We start from the raw sequence: 25,778 nt of genomic DNA, 5'->3' as shown, positions 1-25,778 counted from the left end.
CTTTCTAATGTAATGTTGAATCCAGTTTACTAGAATTTTGTTGAGAATTTTAGCATCTATATTCATCAGGGATATTGGCCTGAATTCTATATCTTTGTGGTGTCTTTATCTGGTTATGGTAATGCTGGCTTTATAGTAACAGCTTGGAAGTGTGTCTTCCTCTTGAATTTTTTGGAAAAGTCTGAGAAGGATTGGCTTTAGTTTTTCTTTGAATGTTTGGTAAACTCCTCTATGAAGCTATCTTGTCCAGGTCTTTTGTTGGCTGGAAGATTTTTGTTTACCGTTTCAATTTCATCAGTGGTTATTGGGTTATTTGGGTTTTTTTAATCTTCCTGATTGATTTTTGGAAGCTTGTATTTTTGGATTCAGTCCCTTGCTTTGCATCACATTGTATATTTCATTCCATTCTCTTCTGACCTGGTGTCTTTCTGTTGAGAAATTAGTTGATATTCTAATGTGAGATCCCTTGTAGGTAATTTTCTGTCTCTCTCTCTGGCACCCTTTAAGATTCTTACTTTGCCATTGGTGTTTGCCAATTTAATTATGATATGTCTTGGTGTTGGTCTTTTTGGGTTCATCTTGTTTGGGACTCTATGTGTTTCTTGGACTCATATGGGGTTTTTTCTTGCCAATATCAGGAAAGTGTTCTGTCATTTCTTCAAACAATTTTTCTATCCTTGTTCAGTTACCTCTCCTTCTGGTATCCTTATTATGTGGATATTGATTCATTTTGTGTTGTCCCAAAGCTCCTTTAGGCTCTCCTCTTGCTTTTTAAGTTTTTTCCAGTTGTTGCTGTGTTTGTGTGTTTTTCCTACCTTGTCTTCTAATTCACTGATGTGGTCCTCAGCCTCTTCTAGTATATTGTTTAAGCCTTCCATTGTATTCCTTATTGAAGCTATATCATTCTTCATGTCCTCTTGGTTCCTTTTCATGTTGGTGACATTCTCATTCAGCTCCTTATAATTCTCAATGAGTTGTATGTTTTTGTCATCCAACCATTTGAGCATCCTTATAAGCATTATTATGAATTTTTTCCATGACATGTTGCTTGCCTCCATTTCATTTAATTCCCTTTCTGGTGATTTCTCTTTTTCTTTTCTTTGGGATTCTTTTCTTGTCTCCCCATTTTCTGCTGTAACGTTTTAATTGTTTCTGTTTCTTAGATCTAACTGCTTTGCTACCCAAGTTCTTTTGGGGATATTGCTAGAGGTGTAGTCTCTCAGGTATCCTGGGCTTGGTGATCTAGCGGAGCTCCCTACTTGAGCTATTTGGGATCACTTGAAGTAGTTGGATCTTGAATGTTAATTGCTTATTCGTGGATGAATTCTCGTCTCACATTGGAAACGTGACTCACCCCCAGCTTCGTTGTGCAAGCTGTTTTCGATGTGATTGTGGTTCCAGCTCTTATGGAAAAGGTTGTCTGAGGTCTCACTGGTATGTGCTCACTATGGGTTCTCAGAATCCATGGCCTGGGAGGAGCAAGTCTCAGGACCTGAGGCTCAAGTACTGTAGTTTTGATTGATGTTGTCTGACTCTTGCTAGATTAGCATAACTCTGAAACTTACTACAAGGGGCTGGATCCCGTGACAGTGGGGGGTGGGTGTCTAATAATCTGTGCTTTAGGCAGTAGGACTCTGGCCACAGTGATTTCCCTCTCTGAATCACGAGGGGTTCAGGATCCAGCAGCTGTGTATGTGTGAATCTCAGGGTCTGTGGCTAAAACAATATGACCTTGTCAAGGAAGGCAAATCCTCAATAATTCACCAAGCTGCCAAGAGGTAGGTAGCTGGGAGAGGGATGTCATGGATCCTACTGAGGGAGCCATATGTCCTTGGTTGAGAAGCACACACCCAGTGGCAGCACAGTGGGGTCCAGGAGCTGTCTGCAAGGGGTGTGTGCTTGTGGGGCCCACACTCTGGATTGGAGCAATTGTGATGGAGAACTCCCAGTTTCTGTTTTGAGGATGTGTATTCTTGGTTGGATACACATACCCAATGGCTGCTTACAGAATCGCCCTGGAGCCATCTGCTGGGGCAGTGAGCTTAGGGGGCCTTCGTGCCAGGGTGGCACTACCAGAGGGACTGGATTCCAGCAGTCAAGTTGTGCCTTGTGGCAGTTCAGAAAAGCACTGGGGTCTGCCTGTCAGGGCAGTGGGCTCAGGGAGTTTGTGCACTGGATCAGTGTGACTGCAGTGACTGGAGGTCAGCAGCTGAGGAAGGGGAAGTATATGTTTCTGCTGTGGGGCCTTGCACTCTTGGTTGGATTTGTGCACACCCAGCGGTGGCTCACAGAGGCTCTTGGGAGCCATTTGCCAGGGTGGCACACTCAGTGTGGTCCTCGCATTGAAGCCACGTGACTGATGTGTCTGTGGGCAGGCAGCGAGGGGGGGTGTGTGTGTCCGAATTTGTATTGCCAGGGCTGTGCATCCAACTAGGGTTCACAGAGTACCCAAGAGCTGTCTTTGTGGAAGTTGGCTCAGGCTGCCTGCACACTTGAAAAGCATGACTGTGGTGTCCTGAAGTCAGCAGCTGTGAAGTTGGAAGACTGAGTTTTTGTTGCTGCACCCTTGGTTGAATTTGCATGCACCCAGTGGTGGCTTGCAGAGGTACCCCGTGGCCAATTGCCAGGTTGGTACATGCAGAGAAGCCCTTGAGCTGAAGCCATATGACTTAAGTGTCTGTGGGCAGGCAACTGGGGATGGGGGAAGTCCGAATTTCTATTGCCGGGGGCCTTGTACCCTTGGTTGGATTCACATGAGCCCCATGGCGGCATGTTCACACACTCAGAGGGGCCCCTAGCACTGAAGGTGAGTGACCGAGTTGCCTGTGGGCAGGTATCCAGGAAGGGGGAATTTAGAATTCCTACTACAGGGGCAGTGACCCTTGTTTGGATAGGAATGGGCCCAGCGGCTTTTGGGGTGGTGGGCTCAGGAGGCCTGCATGGTTGATAAATATGACTGTGGCACTGGAATGTGCAACCGTGGCATCAGGATTGCAGCCACTGGGAAGGGGCAGCCGCACTTGCTGCTGCGGTAGCGGTGCGCCCTTTGAGGTGGAGGTCCTAGGGTCTGCGGGTCTGTGGGTAGGGCAGCAGGATTTTGGCTGTAGTGGCTGCCTGGTCGCAGGCAATGTCCAAGGTCTGTCTGGGTGGTGGTGTTGATGAGTTCCTAGAAGAGGCTGCTGTCCCCTTCAAGATGGCGTGGGCTCCAGGCCCAAGCCCAGCTGCCCAGGGAGTGCCGCAGTGGTGGTAGATGCTCCTGTCCAGGAGAGCCTGGTCCGCCAGCCCCTGATACTCCTGCTGGATTTTACTGTCCCTCACTCACGTGCACACATACCACACACGTCCACACACTCTCCTTTCACCCATCACTCATTCAAACCCTCTTCCTCACCTCTATCCTGCTTGCCACCATCTTCCCTCTCCCCAGTACTGCCTTTTTTGTAAAAATGTAGTTTTTAGTTCAAAGGCCATAAGTAAAAGGTAGAAATAGCTCAGAAAAATGTGCCAGATAGGACATTCAGTAATCTATACATTTTTTTCCCATTTCAAGACCTCCATTTTTTTCTGCTATGGTATCTAACTTTATGTCTTTTAGAGAAGTCATCCTTGAAAATTTATATAGAAAAATGCATGCCTTTTCAATTTATAAATTAGTTTTCTTTTATTTTTATGTTATAATTGTATAAAGATATTGATTGTTTTAAAATTATGCGTGCAAGTAAATTATGTTTATGTGTTTCATCTTAGAATCCTATATAATAAAAGCCTAATATGCAAATCAACTGAATGGCGGGACAACCAGTCCCTATGATGTGCACTGTCCACCAGGGGGAAGACTCTCAATGCAGGAGCTGCCCCCAGCTCATAGGCCCCAGGCCTGCCAAGGTGGGTGCCAGCAGGTTCCTGCCATGATCGCCCCGCCAGTTGCCCCACAGAGGGAGGCAACTGGCAGCAGTGGTGGGGTGATTGGGGGTAGAGCTAGTAGGCGAACAGGCTGATGCTGTCCCCTTCCCCTCCCCCAATCACCTCACCAGTCGCCTTCCACTAAGGAAGGCAACCAGTGGCAGCGGTGGGGGGTAGGGCCATCTAGGAGGCAGTGCCAGGCTGGTCAAGGTAGGTGCCAGAGGGAACCCCCCAGTTGCCCTGCCAGTCACTTCACAGATCAGCCCTGATCACCGGCCAGGCCTAGGGACCCTACCCATGCATGAATTTTGTGCACTGGGTCTCTAGTGTTAAATGAGACCTTAAGAAACATTCATTATAAAAAGCATTGGGTGTAATAGAGTTGAGAACCACTAAATTTAATAAGGCTATTCTAACACTGTAATCCTAAGATTCTTCTTAGTCTAGAGTGAGGATTAAGAATTTGGGCTCTTAGAACCAAAAGTCATTGGTTCAAATCTAGGCTGCCCCACTTTCTAGTGTTATGACCTCAGGGAGGTTTGTTTTAACATTTACAGACTTCATTTCCTCATCTTTATGAAATAATAGCAGTGGTTGTGAGGATTAAGTGAGTTGATCCACCTGTATATCTTAGAAGCATGCCTAGAATATAGTGAGGACTCAAGGGAGGACTCATTTGCTTCCCCATCTCTTGGAAAGTTCTATCTGGATGGTGATCATAATGGTCCCAGCAATCTCAGGATTCTTTATCTGATCCTGCATGCATTAGGCTTCTTTTCTATGAACTCATCAAGTCCAGAAATCTGATACAAACAGCCAACGAAGCTCTCTAATTGCCTCCATTTGATTCCACCTCCCTGTGAACTTGAGCTAACACCAGACAGTTAGTTCTTTAACTGGCCAAGCCTGGCTCCATGGCTAGCCATGTGGATGGGGGTTGAGAGGGTCACCAACACTTGGCCCACATGGTGTAGGTTCCCCACAAGAGGTAGGCGTTCTGTTTCTAGAAGAGGGGCATACAGGCCTTTGTATGAACCTGAGAGGCTGAAGAACACCCAGCTCTTTATGTAAAGTTTGGGTCATGAGTGCTACCCCGGCCTCTACCCCTGACCAACTACCAATCTATTTTCAATGAGAAACTGGAGTGATGCTTACAAAACATAGGTCCAATTGTGACTCCGCTGCTGAAACTACTCCAGAAGTTTCACATCTGCTGTGGTCTGAATGCATTCCCCAAAAATTCAAGCTGAAATCCTAATTCACAAGGTATTAGGAGGTGGGACCTTTGGGAGATGATTAAGTCTTAGGGATAGAGCTTTCATAAATGGGATTAGTACTCTTATAAAAGAGGCTTGAGAGAGCTCCCTTGCTCCTTCTGCTATGTGAGGTTATAATGAGAAGTACTCACCTGAATGAGAGTCCTCACTTGATGATGTAGCACTCTGATCTTGAACTTCCAGCATACAGAACTGTGAGAAATAATTTTCTGTTGTTTATATTTTTGTTATAATAACCCAAATAGACTCAGAATAAAGACCAAAAATAAACTTACCATTGTTCTTTATCAGACCCTCTGTGCAAGTTCCCAGCCCCATTGCACTTTAACTTCATCTCCTCCTGCCTCATCTCCACTCCCTTCCCTTCTGCCACACTAGTCTCTTGGCTGCATCTTGAAAACTCAAGCAGTTACTTCAGGGACTTCACACCTATTGTCCTTTGCCTGGAACTCTCTCTGCTTTGTTCCCATATCTTATTTCCTCACTTTTCAGGTCTCTTGTTGAAGGTCATCTTAACAGAGGATCTTTCCTGATCACTTGATAAAAAGCAGCGACACCAAACCTTCCTTGATGCTCAACTCATCAGCATCATTATTCTTCATGGAACTATTTCCCTGCTGGGGCCTGAAGCTGCGGGGATCTCCCTTTTCCGTGTCCTGCACAAAAAGAGAGATGAACGAACAAGTCCTAAGTGGAGTGTCCAGGGATTGAGAAATATTAGAAATAAAGAGAGAAGACACAGAGATAGATTTTAAGCTGGGAGCTGAGAGGGCCGCTGACCTCCTCTGCTGGAGAGACTGACTGACGACCTCCTGAGCCACGCAGCACATCTATTTGTTCTCCAATCCAACAAGGAGGTTTCATAGGAAAACAAGGAGCCTGGGAGGGCCCAGGTCCCACCCACTCCTTCCTCCTGGACAAACACAAGCCAAGAACTAAGAACATCTCCGCACTCCCAGGGCAGGAGTGCAACTGACATGACTCTGCCAATATCCTGGGCCCAGATAGCAACAATCTAAAGAATATCCAGGTGTCTTCCCATTTGGCCCTCTACATTTCCCCACCTGATACTTTATATCTTTATTTGTTATTTGTCTCCTCCAACCAGAATGTAACCTCCATAGGAGCAGGGACCTTGTTCTTTAACTGTTGTAGTCTCAGTTCCTAGAAGTTCTGGAATGTACTAGATGCATGTTATGGTGAGAATTGTGTCCCCTGAGTAGCTGTAATGTGGTCTAATCTGAAGACAGAATCTTTTGAAATGATTAAATTAAGATGAGATCATTAGGGTGGGCCCTAATCCAATATGGCTCTGTATGTATAAAAAAGAGAAGCTACCCTAGATGATTTGGCTCAATGGATAGAGCAGCAGCCTGCAGACTAAAGGGTCCTGGTTTCAATTCTGGTCAAGGGCACATGCTTGTGTTGCTGGCTCAATCCCCAGTGTAGGGCAACTGATCAGTGATTCTCTCTCATCTCTGATGTTTCTACCTCTCTCTTCTTCTCCCTTCCTCTCGGAAATCAATAAAAAGTTTTTAAATATTCATTAAAAAGAGGAAGCTGCCTTGAAGAGATACATGGAGAAGACAAACCATGCCAAGGAATACCTGAGGCTAACAGAAGCGAGGAGCAAAGCCTGGAACCGATCTTTCCCTGGTACCTTCAGAGGGAGCCTGGTCTTGCTGACATCTTAATTTCAGACTTCTAGCCTCCAGATCTACGAAAGAATTAATTTGTGTTGTTTTTAGCTACCAGGTTAGTGATACTTTGTCACAGAAGTTTTAGTAAACTAATAGAGTGCACAATAAATGCTTGTTTAGCAATAAATGAATGGCAGCATCAGAAGTGGCTGGTAGGCCACCATTCATGGAGAGTCTGCGAAAAGTGTCTACCTCTTCCACTTACTTTGTAAAAGTTGTAACTATCAATTAGGGAGTAGAAAAGTTCATTTCAGATTAGTAAACAAACTCTTCTTAGAAAATAAACTTACTTCTGTTTAAATCATTCAATTGCGAAAATGTAACAAGAGTGTGGCCAGGAAGGTACTGAGGTGAACTCAATAAAATAATAGTAACTAACACTTATAGAAAATTTACCATATGCCAGACATTATTCTAGTAGTTTACACATATCAACTCATTTAATTCTCTTAACAGCCCTCTGAAATAGGCACTTGTCTTATCCCCAGGCTCCAGATGAGAAACTGAGGTACAGCGAGGTTAAGTGACTTGCCCAAGGTTAGACAGCAATTAAGTAATAGAGCTGGAATTTCAATTTAGGCATCCTGGCTCTATAGCTTAATCTATGTACTGAGATTAGAATCTATCAAATTTTTTGTAGTTAGACCAAAAGGGAGGAGATCAGGAGTTTGGGCATTGGTAAAGAAGATGTACACAGGTACAAGAAAGAGGTCCAAGGAAAGACATGGAACATGATCTGGGAACGGGTGATGTTCACTTCAACAGTGAGAATGCCCACAGTGATTTTAGGTACAAGATGTCAAATTTTAAATTGTTTTCTGTGCTGTTTTGCATTGTAATTGCCTGCCTGACTTCAGAAACCCCAGCCTTCAATAAAAGTCTGCTGCTTTGGGGACATAAATGAAATGGAGAGGATACCCTGTATAGGGTCATGTAGTTCAGAAAAGGATCAGCCCACTTCAGAGGTAAGAAACAGACAAGAGCCTGGATGGCATGCTCGGTGGTGGAAACTGGGTTTTGATAGGAAATATAGGAGACGAGCAAAAAACAGAGACTCAGGAAAGAAGCAGTGAGTCAGAAATGCAGGTGACGGAGGGTAAAAAGAGAACACATCTGGTATCAGGTTGTAACTTTATTGTTGTTAGTATTTTAGGATTAAAAAATCTATCTCATTCTTTGGGTTTTATTATTTATTTTAGATGCTTTCTAAAAGTAGGAAAATAAGCTGAGTTCTTCATGTGTAAGTGTCAGCAGAGCCCGATGCTGTTTTGTTTCCACACAGTGTGTCTAGTTTTGAGTTGCATGACCTAGTTCTACTTTCAGCCACCAAGCACTTCTCCCGCCAGCTCTCCTCCAACGTGCATCAGCAGCTATCCCTAAGATCCTAGTGCCCTCTGGAATTTCGAGCAGGAATTTTCTTACTTAGATCCTCCTTTTATGTAAGTGCTGGCAACAAGGTTATAACAAGGAACATATTACATAACCATTTGCTCCATCTCTATCTACTTCTGCAATCTTTATTTCAGTAAATAAAACCCAGAGTCCAAGTCCTGTTTTTCCCAGAATAATTTCGGCTCTCACACAAGAGTGTGTTTCTAAAATATAAAATCAGGGGCTGTTAGGGTGCCCTCAGAACACAGACCAGCATGAGTAGAAACAAACATTTTCTTTATGAAACCTTTCATCTCTCTTCTTCCACAGACAAACCAAATGAAAAGCCCGGAATGCTGCATTTTCCTTCATGCAGACCTCAGGCTCTCTGACATCTGGAAAAAGTGGTTTGCTATTTGGACCTTCCAGCAAAACTCTCTCTCAGTTGGATTCACATAAGACTATAGTGCTCACTTATAGTTTGGACGAGAGCGACACCTCTCCTTTTACTTGGCAATGCTAGAAGCTATTTGGATAAAAATAAAAGCCCTTGAAAAAACATTAGGGAAATTGCCATACCCCTTCTATAAAGGTGTGAGAGACTGTTGCTCAGTCTCCTTACAGAGCTGGGAACGTCTCTTAGCGCCACGGATCATCTCAGCCTGAACAGGGGTCTGAACTCCTGAATTTAAGAGTCAACATCTTATAGATTTAGTCCTAGGGTGCAGAGCAGTGGAGACACAGAGAAGCCAGGTCTGCAGAGGAGGATAACCTGGGATAAAGACCCTTCTTGTTGGTTTTTAAAGGCCTGGGTGATGCAGACCAATTGTTTATCCCACTCATAATCCCAAGGCATCGGCCAGCACCTCCCTTCCCTTAGCCATGAAAATGTTTTCCAAGAAAGAGGATTTTGTGGCTCAGAGTGGGTGCTTGGCAAGAGAATGGGGATGAGAATGGGAGAGAACAGGATAGCAAAACCATTGAGATGAAAAATGAACATGACTTGTTGAAGGCGATCCACCTCTAGCCTGGCCGATACTCCCTGAGATAGCTTTTCCAGCTTCCTGGACAAACCGGTTTCAAATGAGGCAAATTAGCAGGGTGCCATCACTTTCTTTGAGAAACTATCAACAGATTAACAGATCTTCCCAATATAGAAATTCCCTTCAAACTGAGTCAATGTTTTCCATCACATCAGCGGACTTACATTTGCCGTGGAGCAACCTAAGCCTTTGTGTGCGGCCTCTGAAGGCTCCTTCCATGTCAACCACTCTCATACTTCCTTGTAACTGTGTGGGTGCTTGGCCAGGTTACACAGCTTTAAACCTTTTGGGTAAATCCTTTCAACTCATGATGATTTTCATGCTGCTCTTCAAATTTCTTGGTGTATCATTGTCTTCTTGTGCTTTGGATGTGGGGACAAGATTAGGGGCACATATGCTGATGAGAAGAAAGGGGACAGGTCATGTGTGATTCTCCCAAAAGGGGAAGGGGTGTAAAGAAATACAAGTTGCCTTGTGTAATATGAACAAAATTTAATGTAGGAAGAACAAGAGTTTGCATTTCTTGGAACTAAAGTGTTAACACAGTTTGCATCATAGCACCCAGTCTGCATGGGCCACGCATGAGGTCATCTCTCCACATCCTGTTGCTCAGAGCCTCATTTGCTCTCATCAACAGACTTGTCTTCTGCTCTTGATTTTTTTTTTTTTTTTTTTTTTTTTTTATCAAACCTCAGGCATTTTGTACTATTTTTCTCCCATATGTGCTTAAATTTTTTTTTTTTTTTTAATTCATGCGTGTCTTCTGGTTTTATAGAAAGGTCTCGAGAAAAACCTGAAAACCATTAGGACTTCGAAAGGCTGCTTGATTAAGATGTCACCCTCCCCCATAACTTTAAAAGAAAAGCTCTTCAAAGCCCCACACCTATGAAGAACATATTTTTCGGCTCCCTGTGGTTACTTTAATGTCTGGCCTATCTTTCACATCCTGTGTGTGGAGAACAGGGGATATCTCCGGAGATAAAAAGTTTGATCCACCATTTTCAGCCCATGCCAATTCCCACAGAGCTGACCCCGATTCATATTGTTAGCACAGAATGCTTGCCTTCTTTCTCTCACACCCCTTGAGCAAAGCACGACCCTTTTTTTTTTTTTTTTTTTTTTTTTTTTTTTAATGCTTCCTACCCATTTTCTCCCAGTTCCTAGACACAAAAGTTGCCCCTGTGTCACGGAACTCAGTGCTGACCAGTTATCTCCTGTTGTTTTGCCCTCTATCTGCTCTTCAGTGCTGATGGCCTGAGCATGAGGCTCGCCTGGGCCCTGCTCTTGAGAGGGTTCCTTTGGGCTTTCCTCTTCCAACACCCATCCCCGGGGACAGAGTCCATGTGAACATTCAAAGCCTGCACTCCCTCTCCTAGATTGCCCCTGGGTAGCTGGAACCCAGGACCCTAGATGGCTACCCAAACAGCCCAACCCCCCTTCCAGAGACTATAGGCAATCTGGTGCCTGGCACTGAGATGTGGCTGATGAGGGCTGTGTGGGCAGTGTGGGCACAGCTTGGATGTGGGCTGTTTGAGATATTGGACAGAATCAGGGGAGGGAAGGGCAGTAAGATGGCTCACAATCGGGAAGCTGGGAGACAGGTCCCAGCTTTCCCTAAGCTGACCTCATGAGCGGAGCAGACCTCTGAGTCTGTGAATTTTACACATGTACTGGACCTCCTAGTGTATTTATCAAGGAAGAATTGTAAACAAATTTAACAATTTGTTATCCTGCTTGTACAATCTTTAAATATCTAGACCTACACTAGTCAGGCCTTCCTTTATATTCTTTATCCTAGGCCTACCAGAATGCAACTCAGGAGCAGGCCTGCTCTCTGCCCCTTAGAGCAGTCTCATTTTGTTGCTCAGAGTGAAAACTATCAGAGAGGGGTGCTTTCTGTTGAATGCAAGGAGAGGTTAAAGACTCCATCTCTCAGCCCAGCCTAAGAGTTCCCTAAAGCTTTTCCAGCTGAGGTTTTCCCCTCAGGAAATGTGGTTCTTTCCCCAGAAGAAAGAAGCTGTGACAGTTTCAGAATCTGCCAGCCCCGGGAGTGGCATTAGCACACACTCTGCTCGTGGCACATCAATGACCTTGCAAAGCTGCCTGGGCAGTGGGCCTGCTCTATTTTATTGCAATCATCACTCAAACCAAACTCAACCTGTCACCTTACACCAGTGCTGGTCTGCAGGAACAAGCCTTCCTTTCTGCTTTGGTATAGACATTAGTGCTGTTTGATTTCCAAAGCACTGTTCCTCTGAAATTGAAGTCACTCGCATCATTTGAGGAAAGGGTTAAATAGCACTGTTCTTTTTCTTAAGTGAGTAAAAAAAGAAACAATTTGAAATAGTGATTTTTTTTAAACCCCAAATAATATTATTAAACATTTTCATGCTGATGAAATAAACTTTTCAAAGTAATATGGAAAAAGTGATTTCATTTAAACACCTTTAGCCAAAAAAACATATGCTGCTGGTTAAGCAGCGCAGGAGTGGAGACTCACAGGCTTGCCTGCACATCGTGAGGTCTGTGGTTCTACCACTGGCCCCACCATTGACTCAGGACTGGCTGGTGTGGAACTCAGCAGGCAGGCCCCTGTGTCCTGGTTGGTAGGTCCCAAGGGCCCAGGCAGGTTTTTGGCGGGTAGGGAAGTGATTGATTGCAGGCATGTGAATGACTGTGCAAATGCCTCTAAATTGTGCTGCAGGCTCTCAAGGCTTTCGGTGACCATAGTGCGGACTATTTTATGACTAATGCATACATTTCTCTGTTCAGGTCACTCACAGATTCAAGATCATAAGTAGCTGCCAAAGAAAAGTACCCTGCTCTCTTCTCTCTAGTTGCTTCATTTTATGGTGTCAGGAAATCTCATCATAAGTAAGTAGTATGCCTTCCCACAACCTTAGCATTAGCTATACTCCTCTGCGAATAAACAAGAGAAAGAAAAACTACAAAGTCCTTCCAGCAACGCTCAATAGGCCCATGTGAGAAAAAGTTATGCGTTCTGCTCTGGGTAGGGTGGCTCAGTTGGTTGGAGTGTCATCCCATTCACCAGAAAGTTGTGGGTTTGATTCCCAGTTAGGGCACATACCAAGGTTGTGGGTTCGATCTCTGGTTAGCTTATGGGAGACAACCAATTGATAATTGTCTCTCACATCAATGTTTTTCTCTGTCTTACTCTCCTTTCCTCTCTCTCTAAAACCAACAAAAACATATCCTCAGGTGAGGATTTAAAAAAAAGTTATGAATTCGTTTCACAATTATTTATTTTGAGCCCATTATATGCTAGCCAGTCAGGGCAAGAGGCAAGGATCAGATGGGTAGGCTAAACTGAGATAAATGAAATGCTGGCCTCTTGCCCTGTCTTATAGTATATTCACTCATGGAATAACTGGCTTGGTGAAAGCTCCTTATCTCCTTGTGCTTCCATCTTCAACAACACTTTCATGCAATTCAATAGTGCTCAATACCTGCTGCACACAATGGCTGTAAACTATGACAATAGCTCAATAGCCTCTACAATAATTGATTTTAACAAGAACATAGAGCTCTTACCACGCACTATTCTAAGCACTTGACAAATACTCATTTGACCTTAATCCTGTGGGGCAGGTACTATTATTCTTTCTATTTTTCGTTGTTATTTTTTCCATTGAATTTTAGAAAGAGTGAAAGGGAGGAGGAGAGACACAGAGAGAAAAACATTGATGTGAGAGAGACACATAAACTGGTTGCCTCCTACATGCCCTCCAACTGGGGCCAGGGATTGATCCTGCAACCTGTGACCCTTCAGTCTGCAGGCTGATGCTGGAAATCGCCTAGGGCTATTTTCCCTATCTGACATGTGGATAAACCATGTGTGAGATACAGAATTGTTAAGTAATTTGCTCAAAGTCATATAGCTAAGAAGTGATAGAGCTGGGATTTGATCAGTACTGGTGGATTGCCCAGGAGGTGGAACTTTCAATGCTAAAACTGGGACAGTCCCAGGATGAACAGAGATTGTTGTTGATTATCTAGAAGTCCAGCTTCAAAGTCTGTCTCAGTTGTTAGAGCTCAATACTTCTTCCTTACTTCTTCTAGAGCCATTGGCTAAAGGTCAGCTTACTTCAAAGCCTCCCATATGCTTCCTGTTCCTGGTGGATGGAAACATGACTGAGAGATGAATAGCCTACTAGGGTTCTGGGAAGGGAGAGACCTTGAATATTTTTGTACTGATACTGAATCCATCAGTCTTTCCAATATCAGTGGGTCTAGACACCTACTGTGTACTTGAACCTGAGAAAAATATGTGTTGTCCTATGTTGCTTCTCTCAATCATAAAACTTATGAATACTGAATAATGACTAAAAATATAAATCCAATTGGTATGTGTTAATTTTGATGAATTTCAAGTTATAATTTCAAATATAAAGTACTTGAGACCAGAAGGTGAGTTTTTCAAGAGTGATAACTAGCTTTGGCTGCCATAGAAATTAGTATAGATCAGGTGGCTTAAATAACAAACATATTTTTTATAGTTCTGAAAATGGAGAGGTCCAAGATCAAGGTACCAAGAGATATGGCATCTCTTCTTGATTTGCAGATGGCTGTCTTATTGTGTTCTCACATGGCAGAAAACAAAGAGAGGAAACAAGCTTTCTAACATCTCTTAGAAAGGCATTAATCTCATCATGAGGAGTCCACCCTCGTGACTTCATCTAAAGGGCCCCTCTCCACACACCATCATACTGAGGACTAGAGTTCCAACGTATCATTTGTGAGGGGACATCAACTTTCAGTCCATAGCACCTTTCTTCCCAACCGGTGCTCATGAGAAATCTGGAGGGGAGGACATTCTCTGACCAGACAGTTTGTTCATAGTGGACAGACATGAGCCCCTTTGGTCTTCCGCTCTTTATGATGGAGGAGTTCTCCTCCGCCTTCAACCAGGACACAGACCCTCCTCTGCAGGCTTCCTAATGCTGTATCATGAAGCATGTCTAGAAGACTCAGAACCAAGAAGAATCTCAAATGTCCGAAGAATTGTGTTGAAAAAAAGAATAATCATCTGGTCATAACTTCCACACATGTTCTCAATAAAGAACCACCTACTTGTCATTTTCAAATTTTCCTTTGTGCCATAACACTCAGGCTCACACCGTTTTATCACTTACTGTTGTGTGGTTCTAGCTGAACCTTAGTTACCTCATCTCTGCAATAGGGATATTAATGCTTACCTCCAGTGACTGGCTATAATCAGGGCAATGCACCAGGCTTAGTGTCTCAACTAGACTTGGAACTTAATGCATGGTGCATGAGGAATTTACAATGATAAAGCCTGGGCATCCACTGATAATCCACACACAAGCTTTGTTTAGCAATTAAAGTGAAAATGTTATTTTATTTACTCTGAATAGATAATATACTTACATAAGACAGATATGCAAGCATATACAGTGAAAAGTCTCCCTCTACCCACATAGTTCCTAGGCCCCTCCCAGTTTTTCTTTTCAGCCACAAACGTAGCCTTTTCAGAGCTATCTTTGGCTTGCATAAGCAAAGGCATACATTCTCTTACTCTTTCTCTGAACTTTTGTCCACAAATTGTTATGTCGTTTTTAAAATTAGTTACCCTGGATATTATAAGTGTGGTAACTGTCTCTTCGTTTATTTACAGCGCTGTGGTATTCCATTGTATAGATGAACATGCCTGCAATTACCTATCTGTAATTCCTAATTTGAAAAAGCTCTGAAACTAAAAGTTTTCTGAAGTTGTGGAAAACTCACTTGGTGGCAAAACACACATTGTATTTCTCCCACTTAGTATGAATGCTCATTGTTCCTCTGCAGAAATATTAATGGATTTGATTATTGAGTGTTGTCTTAGAATCCTTTGTAACATAAAAAAAAGTTAGCTTTCTAATTTTCAAGAAACACTGACATGCAAACACCATCAAATCACAGCGTTTCAGATGAACTGTAGAGCTGTATCATAATTTGCTTAACTGGGTTCCTTTTGACCACCATTTCCATTTTTTAAACACTTTTTTGCTCTTACAGTACTGTAGTAAATAATTTTGTATGTATGTTATTTCATTGTGTAAAATAACCTGCATGGGATAAATACCTACAATTGTGATTTCATCACAAACTGATTTTATGATGAAATGCGTCAGCAATTTTGACAGATTTGGCTAAATTGTCCTCCATAGCAGCTGTATTGTTCTTCATCCATATCAGCCTATTTTTCCATCTTCTCCCAACATAAATTTTTCTTTTTCATTTTTTTTATCTGGCTGACAGTATCTTTTCATATTAAATATGCAGATCCACATTTAGTCCCTTTTCTCTGACCAGTCCATCTACTCTGCTCATTTTTAAAAATTTGGTTTTTGGAGATTTTCTTATTAATTTGTTATAACTCTTCATATATAAAGGAAAGGAAACCTTCCTGATATAATTGGCAAAATTATTTTTAGATTGTGTTTTGTCTTTTGACTTTACTTTCAGTGGCTTCTGCTGTTAGGTTTGTTTATTTGTATACTAATTCATATATAACCTCTCTCCACAAACAACTTTTCTTCAGGCTATGTACTTTTATTCTGTATTTTGTCCAATATATTCCAAATTTTTTATAAGAAGGCAAAATAGAAAAGGATGCAGGATAAATAGCTATCAATACATGTCAGATCATAGGAATCAGGAAATTGATAGGAAACATTGAATTTAACTCAGTACTTAAATGAAGGGTTTAATTTTACATTTTTATATCTACTATAATAATAACAACTTTCTCAATGAATAGCAAAATAATAGAATATATTTCATTTTTTAAAACAAATATTCCTTTGTCTCAATCAGAAAGCACACCTGTGTGAACACCCCATAACCATGTCTATCATCTGGCCCCTGCTTTCCCTTCTGAAAGCACATTTTGCTCGTGTTATGCATGTGTATGTGTATTTTGTTCTCCAAAATGTTGCTACTGTCCTTACTTGCATTTTGCAAAAGTTATTAAAGAGCAAATTTGATTTGCTATCCATGCAAATTGTAAATATATCAGGCATTAAAGAGTATTTATCTTATTTCCAAAGAAGACACAAGTATTTGAAATAAATAGTTCCAAGATGAGTGACACTTCTATTGAAATCACCAAAATAACTTTAAAATTTTCAAATCAAATATAAAAGTTAACATGTGTTTAACCATCTGATATTTTAGCAATATTGTTACATATACTGTAGCAGGACATAAAGCTGAACTTTTAGAGATAATAGACCCAAAGTTAGCCCACACAGGTGCCTCATTTACTCGGGCTCTACTTGTTGTCTACTCATCATGTGTTTGCACTCACAGGGCTTTGGGCTCAGATAGCCATCTTCTCCTTCACTTTAAGACTGTGGTTAATTTTCATGGAAGAAGCCCAAGGGAGGAGGCCAGAGAAGGGGCTCCTGCAGAAGTCAGGCCTCTGTTTATTCACATGGCAGGTGTGGGGAGGGTGGCAGGCAGGCCAGGCCCCTGGGGCTTCCCCCAATCAATTATCCCACCTGGGCCACTGGGTGTCCCCTCAGGGCTGCTGCACACAAGTGCAGCCTTTCTCTGTGGCATCCTAAACAGGCAGAGGGGCCAGAGTTCACTGAGAGCAAGGCTTTTATTACTCGGCTGTTAAAAATTTAGTCCAGAAGTTAAATTGGGGGAAGGGTCATAAGTGGCAAAAATCCAAATAGTCTTTTTCCTTTCCACTCTCCCTTCTCCAGACAGCTGTTCTGACAGCACCTTTGGTTTCCTGCCTTGAGTCTCCCCACTCCATTTGTGAGGAGGTCACTATTATTTTTTTTTCTCCCTCCTATGAAACTCCTGCTTACCTTTCAGCCTTTTGAGAAAGGCTTAATATTTTCAGCAGTGAAACCTATCTTTGTAGGCCTCAGAAACACAACTTTCTTTAGGAAGAAATACAGTAAGACCATAGTCTATTCAGAAGCTGACAGCCTCTTGATGTCAGAGGAGAAAGGGGTGAGAAACAATGTGATATATTTGGAGAACCAATTAATCTCTGGGGAAAAAAAAAGATTAATTACACTTTTTCACAGGGTGAAACACTGTATAGGATGGAGAAGGGTGAGAGAAGAATTAGAGATGCAGTTTATACTTCAGCTTACCATCTAGTTGAAAAGGTAAAATAATGGCAGAATAAAAACAGGAAATAATGAATCAGGTAGCTCATGGTTTAAATCCTAGCACTGCCAGTGAATAGTTGTGTGACCTTGACAAATTGCTTAACCTCTCTGAGCTTCTATTCCTCATTTGCCCTAAAGATTAAATGGGATAATATATTTAAAGTACATATCCCTGGGCTAGGCCTTTACCTTGCTTTAGTGAATGTGAATGCCCTTTAGTATAAACTGAGTTTATAATGAAAGAGTAAAATTGACAATAGCACTTTCAGGAGTTCAGAAAATTGCAAGGCCTCATTGATAAGTTGATCAGAGAGAAGTCCCCATGAAGGAAGAAAGATTTGGCCTAAGCCTTGAAAGAAATGAAAAACTTACAAATGTGGAGGGATGTGGAATAAGTATTTTAGCTTGAGTGGATGTGGGGAGGGTACACATGGGTAGGGCATTATATGGGCTCTCCATTCTATGTGAACAAGAAGAGATCCACTATTTCTATATATATAAAAGCCCAACTGACCGGAACAACTGGAATGACCAGTCACTATGATACACACTGACCACCAGTGGGCAGACGCTCAATGCAGGAGCTGCCTCCTGGTGGTCAGTGCATTCCCATAGCCAATCTTCTGTGGCCAACCAACCTCTCCTGGACCCTCCCCATGGCCAGCCAACCTCCCACGGATCCTCTCTCCTACTGGCAGGCCCCCGCAGCAGCTGGCAATCGCACAAAGGCCCTGGACAGCAGCCAGAAGGCACCGATCAGCCCTGATCACCTGCCAGGCCTAAGAATCCACCCATGCATGAATTTTGTGCATAGGGCCTCTAGTAATTTATATATTGGGGATAGAATCTTACAAATAAGACTTTGTTTGAAGTAACAAATTGAAAATCAGTTGCTCAGTGAAAGACAGTTGTTGGTGAGACAAAACAGTGTCTGAAAAGATAATTTATGTTCTCTAATATTTATCTGAGGAGTCATTCAGTGAACATTTAGAGAGCACCCTTTGTGCTCTAGGTAAGGGAGATCATATAAAGATAACTGATATACCAATGATTTGTGGTCCCAGTTTCTGCTCACAAGGCAAGCAGAGCAGGACAAACAGCCCACATGACTTCTGTAATAGCACCATGAGCAAAAGGTTATTGGAGCCATCACATTTGATGGTGTAGGAAGGAGGTGTCCAGATTGAAGGGTCTGGAAAGACTTCATAGTTAGGAGACATGACAGGTGTGCTATGTGCTGAACCATGATTGCTTCCTCTTTATGTTTCAGGATAGTGAGGGTTGGCTTGGTCTCTACAAAGGCATACTTTAGGATGGTTTCTCTGTAAAAGAGACAAGATGGGAGGTATGCAGGAGGAAGAATGGAGAGGCTAAATTCAGGCACTGGGACTGCAAATGTGAGCAGGGGAGCAATAGCTGTGCTCAGAGTCTACACTTGCAAAGGCAGAAGTACATCTGAGCCCAGACTGAACCTGGGGTAGGAAGGCAGGGCAGGGCCCTTCAGGAAGACTTGAGTTAGTGGTATTTTCTAGATTCACTCTGACAGCCTTTTTTGCTTCTGCCTTCCCCTTTCTAATGACCATTTCTTAAGTAACTGTGTGGTTATAGAAACATCTGAGTGCAGGATCAGAGAGTCTAGTGAATAGGTGATGGGGTTCAACAATGGGAATAAAATTTTTTCATTTTCATGTAGCTACAGAAGGGCATGTCTCATATGTCTTTGGAGTCCAGGGTGCCTTGTGGAGAATGAACATATAATTAACATTTGTTCTGTGGAATGAAATGAAGCCTAAGGGGGCATAGCTTCATAATTAAATTTACAGATGAAACCTGATAGCGATAGGATCTGGGAACACCAATGACAATTGAGAAACTGCCCCAAAGGGACGAAGGGGAAAGGGACAAGCTGAATGGGCAGGAAATAACAACTTGAGATTTGATCGAGAACAATGGAAGGGCAATTCACCTAGGGTGACATAAGTGAAAACACAGATATTCAGCCTAGAAAAGGCACATTGAAATCTAAAATGTTGACAAGAGTTTGAAGAGGCGAAGTAGCAAATTGGGTTGCAGATTGCATCAGGATAAGGCTGCAAAAACTGAACTCCAGTGAGGTGTATGCAAGGCTTGTAGTTCTGCTTGGCTCCACCATGGACTGCTGCCGGCAGTGGAAAGGCTAGCTATCATAAAATAAGAACAAGGGGCTCTAAAGATCAGTGTCCTCCTTCACAAATGCACAGTGGGAGGCAGGAAAGAATTAATTTCTGGGAGGACTTTGGTTGGTGAGGGCACAGATGTGATAGAGATTATATCTCTCTTTGCTTGATTTGAAAGATGTTTTTGGGATGAGATGGGGTTGGAAGGATTTAGAGAGGAAGCTGGGAGCTGATACAGGTGAAGAGGAAGTTGGTCAGGAAAGGTATTTAGCGCAGAATGTGGCACCTGGTGATGCCCAATCCGAATTACTGACTGGATTAACTGCAACCACCCCTCCTCCAGGTGTTAAATAATACTGAGGATTCTCCACTGAAGGCGTGGTCTCACTAGTGATCCCAGGGTTCTCCAGGTGGCCTCAAGCTGACATATTGTATGGTTTTTTTCATGGTTTCACAATGTCTAAGTCTTTTGTTTTTGGCATGATTCGTTTTTAGAGTTGTGTGTCTTTTTATCAAATCTCATAAAAGTAGCTTCATTTTATAGTAAGCATGAGTATGGAGATTCAATAGGGTCTCTGGGCTCATTTAAATTGCCACAGGTCAAAACTATCTGAGAACCAACACTTTAACAAGTGCCAGTTTTTTTTTTTGTTGTTGTTGTTATTGTTGTTTTTTTGTATTTGTCATCCTTCCAGCTGTGCAGACACAAAAGGATTCTTTTATTTCTAACCCCTCCTTTTGCCATTTATGTTCGTCGTTCAGTCCAATGGATTCTACCTCCTTAATACCTCTGCTGCTCCTTCTCTCCATCCTTACAGCACTGGTTTGCTTCATCTGAGGTAATGCAGTGACTTCCACCCTGCTCTTCAAGCTGTCCCCACCATTGTGAATCTGAGCCCCTCCTTTCTCAGCAATCATCAGCAACTCCTCACTGCCTCTTTTAGGTATTCGCAAATCCTGGCCTGCTGTCAAGGACCCCATCTCTTGTCCCTCCTACCTCTGCAGCTTTCTCAGTCAGCACCTGAGCTGGCTTCTCCTTCAGCACGTCCTTGGCTTTCCTCACAGATGTGATTCCTCCATACTTTCTTCTCCACGACAGGTCTTCCCCATCCTGTTTCTCCCCTCCCTTCCCAGGTCCTCTGGTCTAAGACCAATGAGTCTTGCAAGGCACAGCTTAAAAGCTCAAGCTTTCCTCAGTTCCTCCACTTCAGGTTCTCTCCCTTTACTCTGAGCTCTCATGATACTTGCACATCATCCGATCATCTCATGGGAGACAGATGAACCAGCGTCACGTATACCAATACAGTGTTAAGAGCCATGCTTTTGAATTCAAAGCCAGGCTCTGTCATTTATAAGTCGTGTAACCTCTCTGAACCTAAGTTTCCCTGTTTCTGAAATGCATGTATGTGATATGCTTAGCAAGGTGGCTGTGAATATCAGTTACAATGCTCTAAAACACATGGTACACAGTGAGGCATCAATAAATGATAGCTATTATTATTACACACAAAATAACCTAAAAATAAGCCATTTATATGTGTTATATTATTATATGCCATATCTTTATCTGAAGCCTTATTCTGGGAGTTTCTCTGAGGCAGAGCTCTTGACTAGCTCATCTCTGTACCTTCTTTAACACCTAGCATGTCACCTTCCATCAACTGCATTCTCAAAGGGTGCTTGTTGATGGACAGCATCAGTGACCAAGTAAACAGAAAAATAATCAATGGCATCACATGGAATGCTCTCTTGAGGCAATCATCTTGTCATATCACTCAACCTGACCTTTGCAGTTAAATTAAAGTGACTGCAAATTTTAGGTATTTACAGGTGTGCCAGTGAAAGCACAGGCACACTGATAGGTTGTAATCTTAGTGGTTGCCTGGTTGAGTTATACAGTGAACTAATTCCCTTCCATGCCTTACTTCCTCCCTTTATTCAACTAATATGAATCCACCCAGGAGCCAACACATATAACAGAGCCCTGGAAGTGCAGGCCAGCTTCCTTCTTTGGCTCCCCTGAGAGATTTACTACCAGAGCCATTATTAACTTGGCTGGAAACAATTTAGCATCTGGCTCCCAAGATGTAGAAATGTGTAGAATAGAGAAAGTACATCCAATCCTGTCATTTAAACAATATTCTGGCTCTGAAAGGAAAGAATCTGAACACACTTTTCCATGAAAATGTGAATGTCATTTTTCTTGAAAGAGCCTAATGTTTTTAGTCTTTTGATAACAGAGATTGGGTCTAAAAGGAAGAGGTCATTGCAGAAATTAAGGTCTATCTAAAAAACTCTGAGAGAGCCCTTACTGGTTTGACTCAGTGAATAGAGCATCAACCTGCAGATGGAAGGGTCCCAGGTTTGATCCAGTCAAGGGCATGTACCTTGATTGTGGGCACATTCCCAGTGTGGGGTTTGCAGGAGGTGGCTCTTCCTTCCTCTCTGTAAAAAAATCAATAAAATATATTTTAAAAAAATAATAATAAAATACTCTGATGGAGGTTTCCTTTCTGAAGTAGGATTTCCCCACCTCCTCCTCACCTTCTCATTTGCCATCATGTCCTCAGAACTTAGTTCTTGTTTTCTTGCCTAGGCCATGCATGCCCAGGGTGACTGCTCTGGGCCCATCCTCTGGGATCTGGGTTATATATAGCCCTTTTCATTTATCTCTCCTCACTTTCGCCCTCATCTAGCTCAAGGTGCCACTGGTTACCTGGTGTGAAACCTTTGTGATTTTTGTGAGAAAATTTTATAATTCCAAAGAGAGCTTCTAATGGTGGAAATATTTGGCCTCCATCTGACCTACATAAATGAAGTGTTTGCTCTGGAAAACAGAGATGCTTTTACATATCCATCATCTTCTTTCAAGAAATCTTTCCCTAGACTTCCAGGAGAGAGTTAAACACAGAAACTAAACTGAGCGATCTTACCTGAAAATTAATATGGGTCATTTTCATAAAAGTGATACCACACTTACCTAAACAGGATGGGACAAAAAAAAAAAAAAGGGTTTATAGCTATGAGTACAAGAAACAGATTTTTTCCCTTGTATTATTATTTATTAACTAAAGGCCTAATGCATGAAATTCTTGCAAGGGGCTCCCCCTCACAGCCACAGCTGCTTGCCTTGGCCCTCATAGCCCCAGCTCATCTGGAAGGTTGTCTGGAAGGATATCCTGTTCAATTAGCATATTAGACTTCTATTGTATTATTATAGATTATTATATTATTTTCCATGCAAACAATGGTAAACCTACTTTTGTCCTACCCTGTGTATCATACTGAAGCAATAATCTGCTTTCAGGAAAAATTACTTCCTACTGGTTTGGAAGCACAATTTGAAGATTTTAAACCTTGGATTAAAAGAATTAAGGCCTGAACTCACTTTCTTCATTCAAGTTGAAGCTTTTTTGAGTTTATCCAAAGCATTTATCCAAAGTCCTGCACAAAATTAGAATAGGTATGTTATTGATGCTGAACAGGAAGAAATGGTTGCTCAAGGTTTACAGAGAGCAAAAGGCCTAGAAAGGGCAAATGTTTTCATTGACAGAATTCTGAAAGCCTTTTCAGACAAAACAAGATTGGGGTGAGACATAGTTTAAGTAAAGAAAATACAATGCTAAGTAAGTAAAGCAGAAAGCCAAGGATCAAATTGGAACAAGGATAATAAAAAACCCAAGCTATGGAACTAATTATTGTTCTTATATGAAAAAGTGAAATTGGAGTATATGGCATCAGAAATTGCAAGAGCTAGTTTCCATGTTATGAATAGTTCATTTGTTTACTCATTCTTTGTTTCCTAAGAACACAATTGTACTATCGCAGATATGTCACCTGGGTCATATCTGCAATAGTCCACAAATCTTTTTTCTTGGTATTGTTAGGCAAGATCTCGGTGATTATGATTAAGTCCTTGTGGCAGAATCTAAGAGGGAAAACATCCCTGCAAGATTATATTCGATGTTTAAAGAATCTATTGCAGACCTTGCAGATTAGTATTATTTACCTCTTATTTTATTGATGAAAAATCTTAGATCCAGGGAGGATAAGATGTTTTCGATGTCTTATTTGTACACCTTTCTGCATAAGTTAATAAAGTTATTGCAATAGGTTTAAATATTTGTCTAGAGCAAACAAAAACATTGTGTAAATGAATGTTCCTAAACCTGTGTGGTAACATGTTGAGTTGGGGGGAGGGGAAAAGCTGTATATAAAAGTGTAATCTACCTAATTAAATGTACATTATATGGAATGGGAAAAAAAAAGATGACTGAAAGGAAATATACCAAAAAGATTAACAATGATATTCTATGATAGGTGAGGGTATTAAAATTATTATTTTTATTTATTCTCTTCTCTGTTTTACAATTTTTCTCCAATCAAAGTTTATTACTTTTTTTTTAAGTTTATGGCTTGCTTTTCTTTCTTTTTAAAAAATATATTTTATTGATTTTTTACAGAGAGGAAGAGAGAGGAATAGACAGTTAGAAACATCGATGAGAGAGAATCATGGATCAGCTGACTGGGGATGTGCCTGCAACCGAGGTACATGCTCTTGACCAGAATTGAACCCGGATCTTTTAGTCTGCAGGCCGACATTCTATCCATTGAGCCAAACCGGTTTCGGCTGTTTATTACTTTTTTAGCCAGAAAAAAATAAGCACTAAAAACTTGGGAAAAAATGTATTTCTTAAAGGAATAAAATTATATATGAATATTATGATCCCAAAATGGTGGGAGACAACCAAGGGAAGCCAAGGAATCATTAAAAGCTAAGATTCTCCTAGGAAAAAAGACAGACTATTTTAAGGTATCTGTCTAAAGGTGTTTAGACCTATGAGCAGAGGGTTTCAAGCAAGAGTATGAGCTACTTGCATAAATCATAAAGATAGAAACTTCAAGACCCAAAGTATGAAAGGCCAGGGAGGACAAAACACTGAGCACAATGATGGTATTATAAAATGACTCCATGTGAAAACAAAGGTGCTAAGACTGTATGACTTCCCTCTGTCTCCTCAGGTATGGAGCTGGCCCCCGAAGTGCCTCAGTGGGTGCTCACATCTGGATAAAATCCCTTTTGGTGTTAGTCATAATTTACATTAGCTTTCCTTCTTCCATATCAAAGCAATTCTACCTGGCTTTTTATTCGAACTCACACAGTTGGTGGATAATAGAGTTGGGAATTGTAAGAAGCCTCCCAACTGTCAGTCTCATTCTTTTCCATTACTGCATGCCTCCCGTGTTTTAGGTCATCCAATTTACTATATGCAAGTTTTGTGCCTAAAAGCAAGTTCTAACTTCTTAGATGACAAGTATAGACTTAAGTGTAGATAGGATACGATTAGGTGGATGGTCCATTGATACAAAATCTATTTTTTGTATGTGAACCTAAATGTCTGAAAATTTACTTTAAGAAACAACTCATTCTTTGAACTAAAACTTTGGTTTTCATGGAGGGGGAGTTGTATTAAGGACACACAGCAGAATTACTGGACAATCTGAACCATTATGAACCATTTGAGCTAGTAGTTCAAACTCCTTGGACCGCTGCTTGTCATCAGCCTCAAGCATGACTGCTACACAAGGAAGTGGCTTGGAGGTTTCAGTATGGAGAGGTGGAGAGGAGAGCTCTGGAGCCTGGGCCACTGTCCGCTGGGGTACAGACTCGGGGGGCAGAATGAAGAGGGCGGCCCTGGAAGCTGAGGTCCAGTAGAGGTAGGAGGACCTCATGTGGATCAGACTGTGTTTGTCTTGTACTTCTCACCACGAGGTCAGTGAGGCTTGTTGTTCTTTTCCTATCCTTACCAGCTAGCACATAGTGTGTTCTGAACAAATATCCATCCTTTAGTCCAGAGCAATCCTCTCCATTAGAAAACATTAAATCTAGCCCTGGCCTGTGTGGCTCCATTAGTTCGGTGGCATCCCATTCATCAAGGAGTTGCCATTCAATTCCTGGTCAGGACGCATGGCGAGGTTGCCGGCTCGATCTGCTGTAGAGGGCATGCTGGAGCAGAACATCACGGTTCTGCTCTTACATCGATGTTTCTGTCCCCTTTCTTCTTTTATCTCAAAATCAATTTAAAATATTTGAAAAAACACACCTTACAAGAAAACATTAAAGCTATTAGACCTTCTCAATTAGGTCTATATTATATCCAGGGTCTGGCTA

The sequence above is a fragment of the Pipistrellus kuhlii genome, unplaced genomic scaffold, assembly GCF_014108245.1.
Source record: "Pipistrellus kuhlii isolate mPipKuh1 unplaced genomic scaffold, mPipKuh1.p scaffold_m20_p_3, whole genome shotgun sequence".
In the NCBI taxonomy this organism is placed as follows: domain Eukaryota; kingdom Metazoa; phylum Chordata; class Mammalia; order Chiroptera; family Vespertilionidae; genus Pipistrellus; species Pipistrellus kuhlii.
Note: the sequence above shows the minus strand (reverse complement) of the source record.